This window comes from Anomaloglossus baeobatrachus, unplaced genomic scaffold, assembly GCF_048569485.1.
Source record: "Anomaloglossus baeobatrachus isolate aAnoBae1 unplaced genomic scaffold, aAnoBae1.hap1 Scaffold_49, whole genome shotgun sequence".
NCBI classification, from domain to species: Eukaryota; Metazoa; Chordata; class Amphibia; order Anura; family Aromobatidae; genus Anomaloglossus; species Anomaloglossus baeobatrachus.
The window spans coordinates 844,221-858,727 of record NW_027444249.1 but is presented as its reverse complement, the minus strand read 5'-3'; the positions used below and the strand labels follow the sequence as shown (position 1 = coordinate 858,727).

Genomic DNA, 14,507 nt, shown 5'->3' with positions numbered 1-14,507 from the left:
ATAAATCAAAACACTATAAGGCCTGTTTCACACGTCAGTGATTCTGGTACGTTTGTGCTTTTTTTTAACCATAACAGAATCACTGAGATACGCAGATCCATTATAATGAATGGGTCTGCTCACACATCAGTGATTTTTCACTGCACGTGTCTCCGTGCGGCGTACCCGCGTGTCCGTGATTGCTGCACGGAGACATGTCCATTTTTTTCTGGCATCACTGATAGGATGTCCATAAGGTGGCAGCAGAGCATAACAGAAAAAGGTGCCTATTGTGCACTGAAAAGACCCAATGTGATGCACCAGACATATAGAGCCCTAATGGATTCACAAATATAAGATATATCATGAATGACTACTGCATAATGAACGCTAGCATGAAAAAAGAAAGGAATCCATAAAAATAAATAATAAATGGTGCACATATGTTAGAGCCCCACCGAAGGACAAAAAAAGTCTGATGGAAATAGAGAGCATATAGGAACAATAAGAATGTGCAACAGAGAGGAAGGTGAGAATGCAGGATCAATCACTGCCTGTCAGATATTAATAATCAGGGAAATAACTCTGGAGCAGACGCACAAATTAGGGTCTTACCTGGTAAGGTAACAAATAATTAATAGTAGTTGCACTCACCTATTAAGGTTGTGCCAGTCACAACCCCTAAATGCACGTTACAAATGGCGACAGCCGCAGCCCCTAGTAGAAGAGCAATAACGTATAGGAGGAAAATCGGGTGCGTGCCGCGCTGTCACCAAAGGAAACTGATGTTAATTATTTCATCTCTTTATTCTTTTTTCCGGTCAATGTGTTTCAGAGATCACTGTCTCCTTCATCAGGGCAAAAAAAGAACAGTATGCAATCAAAGGAGGAAGAACCTCTATATATACACATATGGAGCTACGTCAGAGGACTGACTGCTGTATTTCAAATACTGCCGGGATGGTCAACTGTTACAATACCGGCCATAAAAGTTCTCAAGTGATATATTGAGAAACATTTATAAAATCACTGGGGTATAGTGTTTCAAATTTCATCAGCTTTTTGAGACAAAAATCAGAAAAAGAAGAAGAAGAAGGACAAAATGAAAAAAAGAAAAAAAAGAAGAAAAAAAAAACAAAAAGGGAGCATTGAGCTCCAGACCCTGTATTGAGTCTTAGAAGTGTAGTGACAAGTGCATCTGTCCACAACCCTGTAAGGGTGAACGGGATGACGGACAAGAAAAATTATGTTCGTGGCAAAAAATGGTGGTGTTGCTATATAAAATTGCATTAAGAATAAAGAAAGGAAAAATTTCTTTATAAAAGTAGTGAAGAAAAAAGTGGAAAAAAGGGGAGTGTAAGCCATTTTACTAATAAATAGTGATGAGCGAGCATGCTTGTTACTACTCGGTACTCGCACGAGTATCACTGTACTCGGTCTACTCGACGGGGACCGAGTAATCTCGCGATACTCGTGCTGTACTCGTGGTCTTCATCCCTGCATGTTGGCGCTCTTTTGAGAGCCAGCCCTCATGCAGGGATTGGCTGGCAGACCACTGCAATGCCACAGCCCTGTTAGTTGTGGAATTGCAGTGATTGGCCGGCCTGCACAGCGTGACCGAGCCTTTATACCGGCGGGCGCGCTGTGCTCTGCTCACAGCTATCCAGACAGTCAGTGCAGGGAGAGGGTCGCTGCTTCAGGGAAAGGTTTGCGGCCCTTTATAGCTATTTCCGTAGCAGGGCTGCAAACAGTGTGACCAAAAGTCCTTCTCAGGACTATTCTAGTTGTATACAGGCAGGCAGGGTATAGCCAGGTCGGAGTACAGTAGCAGAGTCCTTCTCAGGACTATTGTTGCTGTATACAGGCAGGGTATAGCCAGGTTGGAATACAGGCTAGTGACCAAAAGAGTCCTTGTCAGGACTATTGTAGCAGTATACAGGCAGGCAGGCAGGCAGGCAGGGTATATAGCCATTCCTAGTGGTGACCGTATACCAGCCTTCATCATATCTGGGGCTGGTGTACACAGTCTAAAACAGTCCTGATAGTGTCAGATAGTGTCATTAATTTTTGCTCCTAAAACCTGTGTTAGGTTCTTAGTGCGTCCGTGCTTGCATTTAAAAACCGCACGTGTGTGCCTGTCGGTGGCAGCGTACAGGTGCACTTGTGTGCGTTTTTACCAAACTATTATATAACGCACAAGTGTAGTGTATAATACACGTCAGTCAGCAGTGGCTGATAGTGTCAGAGTTCTCGTCATTAATTTTTGCTCCTAAAACCTGTTAGGTTCTTAGTGCGTCCGTGCTTGCATTTAAAAACCGCACGTGTGTGCCTGTCGGTGGCAGCGTACAGGTGCACAATTTGCACAAACTTTGATATAACGCCCAAGTCTAGTGAATACACGTCAGCACAGCATTGCAAAATGCGCAAGGGCGTTGGCAAGGAACAAGGAAGTGGACGTGATGGTGGTGCAGGCAGAGGCCGAGGTCGTGGGCAAGCTCTAATTTTGCCACAACAAAGGGCCACATCTAGTCGCTCGCACGTCCTGTCCCAAATTCTTGGGGACCGCAGCAGTACACCGCTCTTGAACCAAGACCAGTGTCAACAGGTTGTTAGTTGGATAGCGGATAATGCTTCCAGTCAGATTGGCACCACCACAAACACTCTGTCTTCCACACGGTCAAGTGTCAGTAGCCGTGATACTGCACCGCACATTTCAGAACCTGATCCTCCTTCCTACCACAAGGCTGAGTACACGTCCTCGGACATTAATGATCCCACACTTGGACACTCGGAAGAGCTGTTCACGTTTCCATTCGCACATTCTGGCCTCTCGCCAGCTCATGTTGAAGTGGGTCATGAGGAGATCGTATGTACAGATGGCCAAATATTTGAGCAGCCACGTTCTCACGAAGTTGGCAACGTGTCTCAACAAGGGGTGGACGATGATGAGACACAATTGTCAGGAAGTCAGGAGGAGGAGCAGTGTGCGGAAGAGGAAGACGACGTGGTGGATGATCCAGTAACTGACCCAACCTGGCAGGAGGATATGCAGAGCGAGGACAGCAGTGCACAGGGGGAGGGAGGCGTAGCATCCCAACAGGCAGTAAGAAGCAGGGTGGTGGCTCCAGGCAGAAGTCAGGCAACCGTTCCCCGGAACAACAACACGACACAAGGTGCCTGTACAAATGTTAGGTCTTCCCGAGTCTGGCAGTTTTTTAAGTTGGATCCAGATGATTCTAAAAAGGCCATTTGCAACACCTGCCGTGCCAGCATCAGCAGGGGTACCAAAACTAGCAGCCTGACCACCACCAGCATGATCAGGCACATGTCAGCCAAGCACCCGACTTTGTGGGAAGTACAACAGAGTCGAGGAGCAGTGCTTGCTAATGTCACTGCTACGTCTTCGCTGGTTGTGCATGCGAGCCAATCCCCTGTCCATGCTGCCTGCGAACAAGCCTCCTCCGGTCCTGCACCTGCAGTTGCCTACTCAGAAATAACACCATCATCAAGCACGTCCTTGTCCCAGCGCAGCGTTCAGTTATCCATTCAGCAAACCTTTGAACGCAGGCGCAAATACACTGCCAACACCCCACATGCCACAGTTCTAAATGCTAACATTTCGCGACTGCTTGCGCTGGAAATGTTGCCTTTTAGGCTGGTGGAGACAGAAGCATTCCGCGACCTGATGGCGGCAGCTGTCCCACGTTACTCGGTCCCCAGCCGCCACTATTTCTCCCGGTGTGCCGTCCCCGCGTTGCATAACCACGTGTCACAAAACATCACACGTGCCCTGAACAACGCTGTTTCACCCAAAGTCCACCTAACCACAGACACGTGGACAAGTGCTTGTGGGCAAGGCCGCTACATCTCGTTGACGGCACACTGGGTTAATATTGTGGAAGCTGGGACCCAGTCTGAGCGAGGGACGGAACACGTCCTTCCCACACCAAGGTTTGCAGGCCCTACCTCAGTCAGTGTTTCACCCACACTCTACAGCTCCGGAATGTCATGCTCTTCAGCCTCCTCCTCCTCCTGCGCATCCTCATCCACTGTACCCTCCACACCAGTCCCAAGCTGGAAGCACTGCAGCACTGCCTCGGCGAAGCGGCAACAGGCTGTGCTGAAGCTAATCTGCATAGGTGACAAACCCCACAATGCAGAAGAGCTGTGGACAGCTCTGAAACAGCAGGCAGATCACTGGCTCACACCTCTGAACCTAAAGCCAGGAAAGGTCGTGTGTGACAATGGCCGGAACCTGGTGGCGGCTTTGAGGCGAGGCCAGCTGACACATGTTCCATGCGTGGCCCATGTGCTCAACCTCGTGGTTCAGCGGTTTCTAAAGTCATACCCAGAGCTGTCTGATCTGCTGGTAAAAGTTCGCCGCCTGTCTGCACATTTTCGAAAGTCACCTACTGCTTCAGCCGGCCTTGCCGGCTTTCAGCGCAGTTTGCATCTTCCGGCTCACAGACTGGTGTGTGATGTCCCCACGCGTTGGAATTCAACTCTGCACATGTTGGTCAGGATATGTGAGCAGAAGAGGGCAGTTGTTGAGTACCTGCATCACCTAAGCCGTCGGGAAATGGGTCAAACTCCACACATAACACCTGAGGAGTGGAGATGGATGTCCGACCTATGTACCATCCTCCAAAACTTTGAGGACTCCACCAAGATGGTGAGTGGTGATGACGCCATTATTAGCGTCACCATACCGCTACTCTGCCTTCTAAAACGGTCTCTGCTCAAAACCAAACATGATGCATTGCAGGCGGAGCGCGATGAGTTGCAGCAAGAAACAGTAGTGGGTGTGGGTGATAACACACAGCCCAGCCTCGTCTCATCACAACGTGCAGTGGAGGACTATGACGAGGAGGAGGATGAAGACATGGAGCAAATCTCCGGCCAAATTGAGGATATGACATGCACACCAGTCATATCCTCGGTTCAGCGTGGCTGGCCAGAGGACAGGGTAGATGAGGAGGAGGAGGAGGAGGAGGAGGACAGCATGTTCAGTCAACGTGTTGGTCAGGCTACTGAAGTCCTGGCTGTTAAGAGTCTGGCGCACATGGCTGACTTTATGGTAAGCTGCCTGTCTCGTGACCCTCGCGTTAAGAACATCTTGGCCGACAATCATTACTGGTTGGTAACACTGTTAGACCCACGCTACAAGGAGAACTTTATGTCTCTTATTCCCGAGGCGGAGAGGTCAACCAAAATGCAGCAGTTCCGGAAGGCCATAGTCACGGAAGTAGGCAAAGCATTCCCCTCACAAAACGCTAGCGGCATAGGTCAGGAATCAGTGGACAACCAAGGCGTACAGCCGAGAGAGGCACAAGTCCAATCCGCCAGAGGTAGGGGAACAGTCTTTAAGATGTAGGACAGTTTTCTCAGCCCCTCACGTACCACAGCCCCTGAGGTGCGGGGTAGTGCCACAAGAAATCCTAAGTTTGCCCAGATGCTCAAGGAGTACCTTGCAGATCGAACAACTGTACTCCGACATTCCTCTGTGCCTTACAATTATTGGGTATCCAAGGTGGACACGTGGCATGAATTGGCTCTCTACGCCTTGGAAGTCCTGGCCTGCCCTGCCGCTAGCGTTTTGTCAGAGCGTGTTTTTAGTGCCGCAGGTGGAATCATTACAGATAAACGCACCCGCCTGTCAACTGAAAATGCTGACAGGCTGACTCTGATCAAGATGAACAAGGGTTGGATTGGGCCAGACTTCACCACACCACCAGCAAATGAGAGCGGAATTTAAAGTTTGTAACGGGAATTTGCCATGTACCTCCAGTCACCCATGGGTACACACTTCTGGACTTTGGATAATCGCTGGACTGCTCCTCCTTCTCCTCATGCGCCACCATGATGACCGTTACAAGAGTTAGGCCTTTGTTTCAGGTATACCCCCAGTGGTAAATTTTTTCGCCCATTCTTTGCAGAATGGACATTACAACGACAGGAGACCCGCTCCTTTGCAATGGGAACAATGTTTTGAGGCCCTCATGCACGTCTCTATGCAGGGACAACGTGGAGCCTCCCAATTTTTGGCTGCCCTGCCAAAGGGCTATACTATAATACACCCACTTCCTGACAATGGACACTTAATGTTTTGAGGCCCTCATGCACGTCTCTATCCAGGGACAACGTGGAGCCTCCCAATTTTTGGCTGCCCTGCCAAAGGGCTATACTACAAAAGACCCACTTCCTGACAATGGACACTTAATGTTTTGAGGCCCTCATGCACGTCTCTATCCAGGGACAACGTGGAGCCTCCCAATTTTTGGCTGCCCTGCCTAAGGGCTATACTATAATACACCCACTTCCTGACAATGGACACTTAATGTTTTGAGGCCCTCATGCACGTCTCTATCCAGGGACAACGTGGAGCCTCCCAATTTTTGGCTGCCCTGCCAAAGGGCTATACTACAAAAGACCCACTTCCTGACAATGGACACTTAATGTTTTGAGGCCCTCATGCACGTCTCTATCCAGGGACAACGTGGAGCCTCCCAATTTTTGGCTGCCCTGCCTAAGGGCTATACTATAATACACCCACTTCCTGACAATGGACACTTAATGTTTTGAGGCCCTCATGCACGTCTCTATCCAGGGACAACGTGGAGCCTCCCAATTTTTGGCTGCCCTGCCAAAGGGCTATACTATAATACACCCACTTCCTGACAATGGACACTTAATGTTTTGAGGCCCTCATGCACGTCTCTATCCAGGGACAACGTGGAGCCTCCCAATTTTTGGCTGCCCTGCCAAAGGGCTATACTACAAAAGACCCACTTCCTTCCAATGGGCACTTCAGGTTTACAGGCCCTCATGCACGTCTCTATCCAGGGACAACGTGGAGCCTCCCAATTTTTGGCTGCCCTGCCTAAGGGCTATACTATAATACACCCACTTCCTGACAATGGACACTTAATGTTTTGAGGCCCTCATGCATGTCTCTATCCAGGGACAACGTGGAGCCTCCCAATTATTGGCTGCCCTGCCAAAGGGCTATACTACAAAAGACCCACTTCCTTCCAATGGGCACTTCAGGTTTACAGGCCCTCATGCACGTCTCTATCCAGGGACAACGTGGAGCCTCCCAATTTTTGGCTGCCCTGCCAAAGGGCTATACTACAAAAGACCCACTTCCTTCCAATGGGCACTTCAGGTTTACAGGCCCTCATGCACGTCTCTATCCAGGGACAACGTGGAGCCTCCCAATTTTTGGCTGCCCTGCCTAAGGGCTATACTATAATACACCCACTTCCTGACACTGGACACTTAATGTTTTGAGGCCCTCATGCACGTCTCTATCCAGGGACAACGTGGAGCCTCCCAATTTTTGGCTGCCCTGCCTAAGGGCTATACTACAATAGACCCACTTCCTTACAATGGGCACTTCAGGTTTACAGGCCATCATGCACGTCTGTATGCAGGGGCATTGGTGAACCTCACAATTTTGGACTGCCCTGGCAAAGGAAAATACTACAAAGACTCAGTTCCTCAAAATGGGCACATTAGACTCAGAGGCCTTTATGTACGTCTCTTCTCAGGGACATCGGAGTGCCACACAATGTTTTACGTAAAATCTTTCATGTATTGATCTCAAAAAGTAACATACATTAGCTCTATCTCACTATTGGGTATGTGCCCTTAACATTTCCGCTATGAAAAATCATTTTGGTGTCATTTTGGAAGGTTTTCTGGTGAGTCCGTAAAAATGGCGTAAAACGCGGACAAAATTATTCACAGCTGTGACTTTTGAGTGATAAATGCTTCAAGGGGTCTTCCCCATGCTGTTGCCATGTCATTTGAGCACTCTTCGGAGACTTTTGTGCCATTTTTAGGGTTTCTACATGCTGCCGGTGGTCATTTCACAAAAATACTCGGGTCTCCCATAGGATAACATTGGGCTCGGTGCTCGGGCCGAGTACACGAGTATCTTGGGAGGCTCGGCCCGAGCTTCGAGCACCCGAGCTTTTTAGTACTCGCTCATCACTACTAATAAACCTAAAAAATAAAAATAAATTGAATAAAAATCATGAATGTTGTGTTATAACAGGAAATTCGGTGTAAGAATGAATATCCGGGATGAGAGTTCAGCGAATGAGTTATAGAAATTGTTACAAAAAGGAGTGTGTACGGTTTATGCGTAAATTTTCAGAATGCGTACATGAAAATTATATGTATGTGAGAATGTCCCCCATGCTTTGTAAAAAGTTATTTATGAAAATGTAAATAAAATATATAAAAATGCCTAATTATTTATAATTTATGAGAAAGATATATATGTATGGAAGAATGTTATAAGGTGTCCAAGAACCATAAAGAAAAAGGGTGCATATATAATGTTAGAGGTCTAGAGTTCCACCAGGCTATATCACCCCTAAAGAAATAGAAAGAAGACCTTACTACCTGTGTACCCCAAAAAAAGCTATATTTCTTAGCCAGGATTATGGTGGAGATATGCACAAGTGAAATAAGAATATAAAGTAATACAATAAGATTATAAAACCAATATGTGTGCATTCATGCACCACCCGGTACGCTACCCTTGCCAAATTGCTCACTCTAGATCCCCACACGATCGATGAAGCCGTTCCCCCGGTCACACCGCCTGCTGCCGGTTCCCACTCATCCCTGGGGGAGTTAGGCGAGTGGTATCGAGAGCTACATGTCGGCACTGATGATACCCCCATACACCACAAGGAAGGGGTATACCGGGTGGTACAGGAGTATGAGCGGGTTTTTAGCAAGCACCCTCTAGATTTTGGGCAGATTAAAGGGGTTCAACACCACATCCCTACCGGTACACACTCCCCTATTAAAGAGAGATACAGGCCTATTCCCCCTGCGCACTACCAATGCGCCAAAGACATGTTGAGGAACATGAAGGAGGCAGGGGTTATTAGGGACAGCTGTAGTCCCTGGGCCGCTCCGTTGGTGCTGGTTAAGAAGAAGGATGGCACCATGCGGATGTGTGTGGATTACCGGAAGATTAACCAGATAACGCATAAGGATGCTTACCCTCTGCCCCGCATCAAAGAGTCCCTGGCCTCGCTGAGAACCGCTAACTACTTCTCCACCCTTGACCTCACCAGCGGGTACTGGCAGGTGGCCGTGGCACCGGAAGACCGAGAGAAGACTGCCTATGGGACCGTTTTGCTGTACTTGGATGATGTGATTGTGTACTCACAGACGTATGAAGCCCACCTGGAGCACCTAGCCGAGGTGTTCGCGTCCCTTGCCAAGTATGGGATGAAGTTGAAGCCCTCAAAGTGTCATCTGCTGAAACCCAGAGTGCAGTACCTAGGACATGTGGTTGGTGCGGAAGGTGTCGCCCCCAACCCCGAGAAGATCACCGCCATCCAAGACTGGCCGAGACCGACCACAGTGAGGGAAGTGAGGCAGTTTCTGGGCCTGGTGGGATATTACCGTTGCTTCATTAAGGGGTACACAAAGATGGCTGCCCCCATGCAAGACCTCCTCGTAGGACAGACCAAGGGTGGTAGATCCCTAGTAGCCCCATTGGTGTGGGAAGAAAAGCATGAGGAATCCTTCCGCCAGCTGAGAACAGCCCTGACCGGAGAGGAAATCCTAGCGTACCCTGACTACAGCCGCCCATTCATCCTCTACACCGACGCCAGCAATGTGGGCTTGGGGGCTGTTCTATCCCAGGTCCAAGACAGAAGGGAAAAGGTAATAGCTTATGCTAGCCGAAAACTCCGACCGACTGAGAGGAACCCTGAGAACTACATCTCCTTCAAGCTTGAGCTCTTGGCACTGGTGTGGGCTATCACCGAGCGGTTCCGCCATTACCTGGCAGCAGCCAAGTTCACCGCATACACAGACAATAACCTGCTGACCCATCTAGATACGGCCAAGCTGGGCGCGTTGGAGCAGCGGTGGGTGACCAGGTTAGCCAACTACGATTTCACCATCAAGTACCGGGCCGGCCGTACCAACGTCAATGCCAATGCACTCTCCCGGATGCCCCACCTGTCGGAAGAGGGGCCAGAGGATGATGACCTCGAAGAGATCGAGTTGCCTGCATTTCACCGGCCATTCACTGAGAAGGTGCACGTCTACCAACAACGCGTGAACCTGGATCCGCTGCCCCGACAGGACTGGCAGGAAGCTCAGGACCAGGCACCTGCTGTCCGCCTGGTCAAGACTCTAGTGGAACAGGGTTCTGCTGGGATAGACCCTGCTGCCCCTGCCGAAGCCCAACGTCTGTGGCAAGAACGGACCCGGCTATACCTACACCAGGGGAAGTTGTATCGCGAGCTGATTAATCCAAAGACTCACGAGAAGATCCGCCAGCTGGTGATTCCCCAGACTAACGTGCCCACCGTCCTGCAAGCATACCATGATGGTGCAGTGCACTTCGGGTGGAAGAAGCTAGAGATGTTGTTAAGAGAGCGGTTCTATTGGAGTGGAATGCGGGAATCTGTGGAGGCCTGGTGCCGAGAATGTGGCCCTTGCGCATTGAGAAGGAAGGACGAGGCCAGCCAGAAGGCACCCCTACACCCGATCATTACACACCAACCGCTGGAGCTGGTTGCCCTTGACCATGTAAAGCTCACCCCCAGCCGAAGTGGGTACACCTACGCTCTGACCATCGTAGACCACTACTCGAGGTTCCTGGTGGTTGTCCCAGTTAAGGACTTAACCGGCCGCACCGCTGCTAAGGCTTTCCAGGCTTATTTCTGTTGACCGCATTGGTACCCGGAGAGGGTGCTTACCGACCAGGGTCCGGCCTTTGAAGCAGAGGTATTCCAGGAATTCTGCCAGTTGTACGGCTGCAAGAAAATCCGGACCACGCCTTACCACGCCCAAACCAATGGCATTTGTGAAAAGATGAACCACTTGGTCCTGGGCCTCCTCAAGACGTTACCACTGGAAGAGCGGAACCTGTGGCTGGAGAAGCTACCTGACCTGGTCGATATGTACAACAACATCCCTTCCAGCTCTACGAAATGCACTCCAGCATACCTGATGAGAGCTCGTCCCGGCCGGCTACCAGTGGATCTGGAAATGGGCTTGGAAGCTTCAGAAGCACTCCTGTCGACAGCTGAATGGGACACTCGGCGGAGGACACAGTACCGACAGGTCCAGGAGTATGTTGAAAAGAACTTGTGCCGGAGTCGGGGACAACAGGAGCAGTGCTTCAACAAGAAGGCGCCTGCCGGTTCCTTCCAACCTGGGGATGTAGTGCTGAAGCGGAAAAGAAGGGCCCACAAGCTGGATGATCAATGGGAAAAAACCCCGTATCTAGTCCAGCCCACAGGATGGGAGAATGGGAAGGCCTACCAGATCAGCCGTGACCAGGGGGGGACTTTGGCCACGGTTTCCCGAGACCACCTGAAGAAGTGCCCACCAGCATTGAGAGTAGCGGATGAGGCTCCAGTTCCCAGTCCAGTGGAGAAGGAAAAAGAGGTAATCCACACCATGATGGGTGATTTTCCAGCAGACTGGCCTACACAGAACGGTGCGGTGATCCTTCCAGTGATACTGTTCCCACAACCCGTGGATGAAGAAATGATGGAAACGGTTAACCGCGAGCCAGTGCCCAGGGATGTACCTGTACCCAGCTCCCCTACGCCTCCGCCTGCCCCACATGATAGCAGGGAGGAGGAACTGACTGTTCCCTCTGCCCCACTGCCTGTCACCACTGACACCGGACCCCGAAGGTCCACTCGCCCCAACCTAGGTAGACCCCCACTTAGGTACAGGGAAACTACTCTTTAAAAGGGGGGGGCTTTATGTGTTGAGTGTACCAGTTTGAAAGTTTTAAATGATAAGTAAAGATGATCAACCAAAGAAGTTTACCTGATTGAACCGTGATTAAACCGGCCGTTGCCGGCAACTGTTGTCCCCGTAGGGACTGTGCAACCATTGCGTAAGGAACTGCTTACGGACAAGCCCGAGAACTTGCAGGGCAACCACAAACTTAGTGCAATGTAAATAAAAATGTTTGTTGGCTTGACACCGTTACCGCCTCCGGAGAGGCTGATTTGGGAGGATGGGCCTGGAGGAAAGGGATGGCCTAGGCCCGCCACTACCGTAACCGGTGGCGATCCTCCGGGGGTTCAGGGGTCCCCTTGGACGTGGGCCCCCTGAAAGACACAGAACCCGCTCGGGCAACTTGGTGCTGGACTGGGGTCAAGGGGTGCTGCCCGCTTCTTAGGGGCAGCATCAGGGCCAGGTTGTTTGGGTGGGAGAAGAGCGGAAGCTGTACCGTTGTAAAATGTTTATGATGCTTTTACATGTTTTACCGTTTTATTCTTTTTCAGTTGTGAAAATAAAACCGGTGATGGACGGGCAGCCCGCGGACGGTCTGCATTTTACTATAGGGGAATGTGGCGCCCTGGACAAGCCAGGTCGTCACAGGTACTACACCAACACACTCTACACTCCGGCTAGGCACACCGAAGCTAAACACAAATCCTAGTTGCCTTCCTCCAGGGGCTGATGTCCACACCAGGGGGTGGGCCAGGCGGTTGATCCCACCCACCGAGGAGTTCACAGTCCTGGAGGCGGGAAAAGGAGTCAGATTAGAGATCAGTTTTGGAGTTAGAGAAGTGAAGAGGAGAGGAGACTGACCGTGTCCGGGTGTGTGGCCCGGGCACTCAGCAAGGTTGGCAGACGGTGGTGACCTTCTGCAGGAGAGGCTGATTGGAGTGAACCGTACGGACCGGGGATGGGCGGTGGCCCGCCGGTACCAGATCGGGGAGTGAAGAGAAGCCAGCACCATCCGGCAGGGCCTACGGACCCCGACCAGGCTAGGAGTCGCCGTAAAACCGGTCAAATCCGTTAGCGACAGGAACCTCCAGGGTTTCCCAGCAGTCAAGACCCGATTGAAGGCAACAGCTCACACCGTAGAGGGAAGCACAGTCACCGCCAAGGCTACAGTTCCCAGGGCCAGAGCCTGCGGGCAAAAGGGGCTCCCTCAGCATCCATCCAAGCTGGGGAGCGGGTTACCGGTGGGAAGCCCGCTAGATTTTGGGGGAATAAAAGGGGTCCAACACCACATCCCCACAGGTGCACACCCACCCATCAAAGAGAGCTATAAGCCAATACCACCTTCACATTGCCAGTGTACCAAGGACATGTTGAGCAACATGAAGGCGGCTGGGGTTATCCGTGACAGTTGTAGCCTTTGGGCAGCTCTGTTGATCCTGTTAAAAAAGAAGGACGGCACCACTCCCCGTATTGAGGAATCGCTAGCTGCATTGAGAACTGCAAATTATTTTTCTACCCTTGATCTCACTAGTCACTATTGGCAAGTGTCCGTTGCTGAGGCAGACCAGGAGAAGACCGCCTTCGCCACCCCTATGGGTCTCTGCGAGTTCAAAAGCATGCCCTTCGAGCTGTGCAATGCGCCAGGAACCTTCCAGAGGCTGATGGAATGCTGCTTGGGACAAGATTTTAGGGTGTATAAAAAGGGAGATTAGATCCCGTGATCCCAACGTATTGTTACACCTCTATAAATCACTTGTAAGGCTACATCTGGAATATGGGAACCAGTTTTGGGCTCCACATTTTAATAAGGACATTCAGAAGTTAGAGTCAGTTCAAAGGTGGGCAACTAGACTACTACAAGGAATGGAAGGCCTCCCATATGATGACAAGTTGAAAAAGTTATTAAGTGATTATTGGCTGCAATGGGGCTTTCTGGCTGGTGCCAGCCTCTCTTCTTAGCACACAGGAACCACAATCCCTACACCATGCTTCAATGGATTCTCTCATCCCAGCCCAGTAAAACTACATATTTTACACAGTCATAAGCAGCCAAAAGGGATCTATTCTATTCAATTGCAAATGATCTAGATAAGACTGAGAATAAGATACTGCACGGGACATAGCAGAGTTGGTCAAGTTGAGTGGAGATGAGTTTGCTATTTGGCACAGCTTTTTGCATCAATAAAGCAAGTAAAAGGTGTGAAAGATAAAAAAAAGGGTGAAAGTGTGAAAAGTGAATTGGCCAAATTGAGGTGCATATAAAGTTTTTGCTTTCTTTCAATTCACTAATGGGGCTCATTTGAATCAGGTGAATTGAGTTCTGCTTTTGGAAACTGGGTTAAGAAGGGGTGCACCGGTCCTGGAGGTACTGCAATACCAGGTCAATGCGTGCAGTGGACAGAGCAAGATTTTTTCCATCTCCTTGTTCTAAAAATCCATTTAATATATGGTCCCCAGAGAGGGGACGTATCAGATATTAAACTGATAAGAACAGATTTAATTTTTTTTTTTTTCTGTTTATCAGTAGGACTTCAAAATAACAAAGGTGATCGCCTCCCGTTGCCTGGGAACCGTCCAGGCACAAGAGGGCTATGTGTCACCAGAAGGCGCACACACTTCCTCAAGGCCGGCAGACGTGCAATCCCAGGCACCTTCCAGTACCGACCAAGGTAGCGTCCTCCGAAACTACACTTGATCTTAGCCAAAAGGCCGAGAAGCTATAACCCGAATTGGTTACGGCCTTGAGTGGCACCCTGGCCTATACCGGACACATCTTAGGGAGAGGG

The 14,507-nt window shown here is 50.1% G+C and overlaps 1 pseudogene; it reads right to left on the bottom strand.

Annotated features, from left to right (window-relative positions):
- Positions 1 to 14,064: 14,064 nt before the first annotated feature.
- LOC142281959 (U2 spliceosomal RNA) lies at positions 14,065 to 14,271 on the bottom strand (annotated as a pseudogene).
- Positions 14,272 to 14,507: the final 236 nt, after the last annotated feature.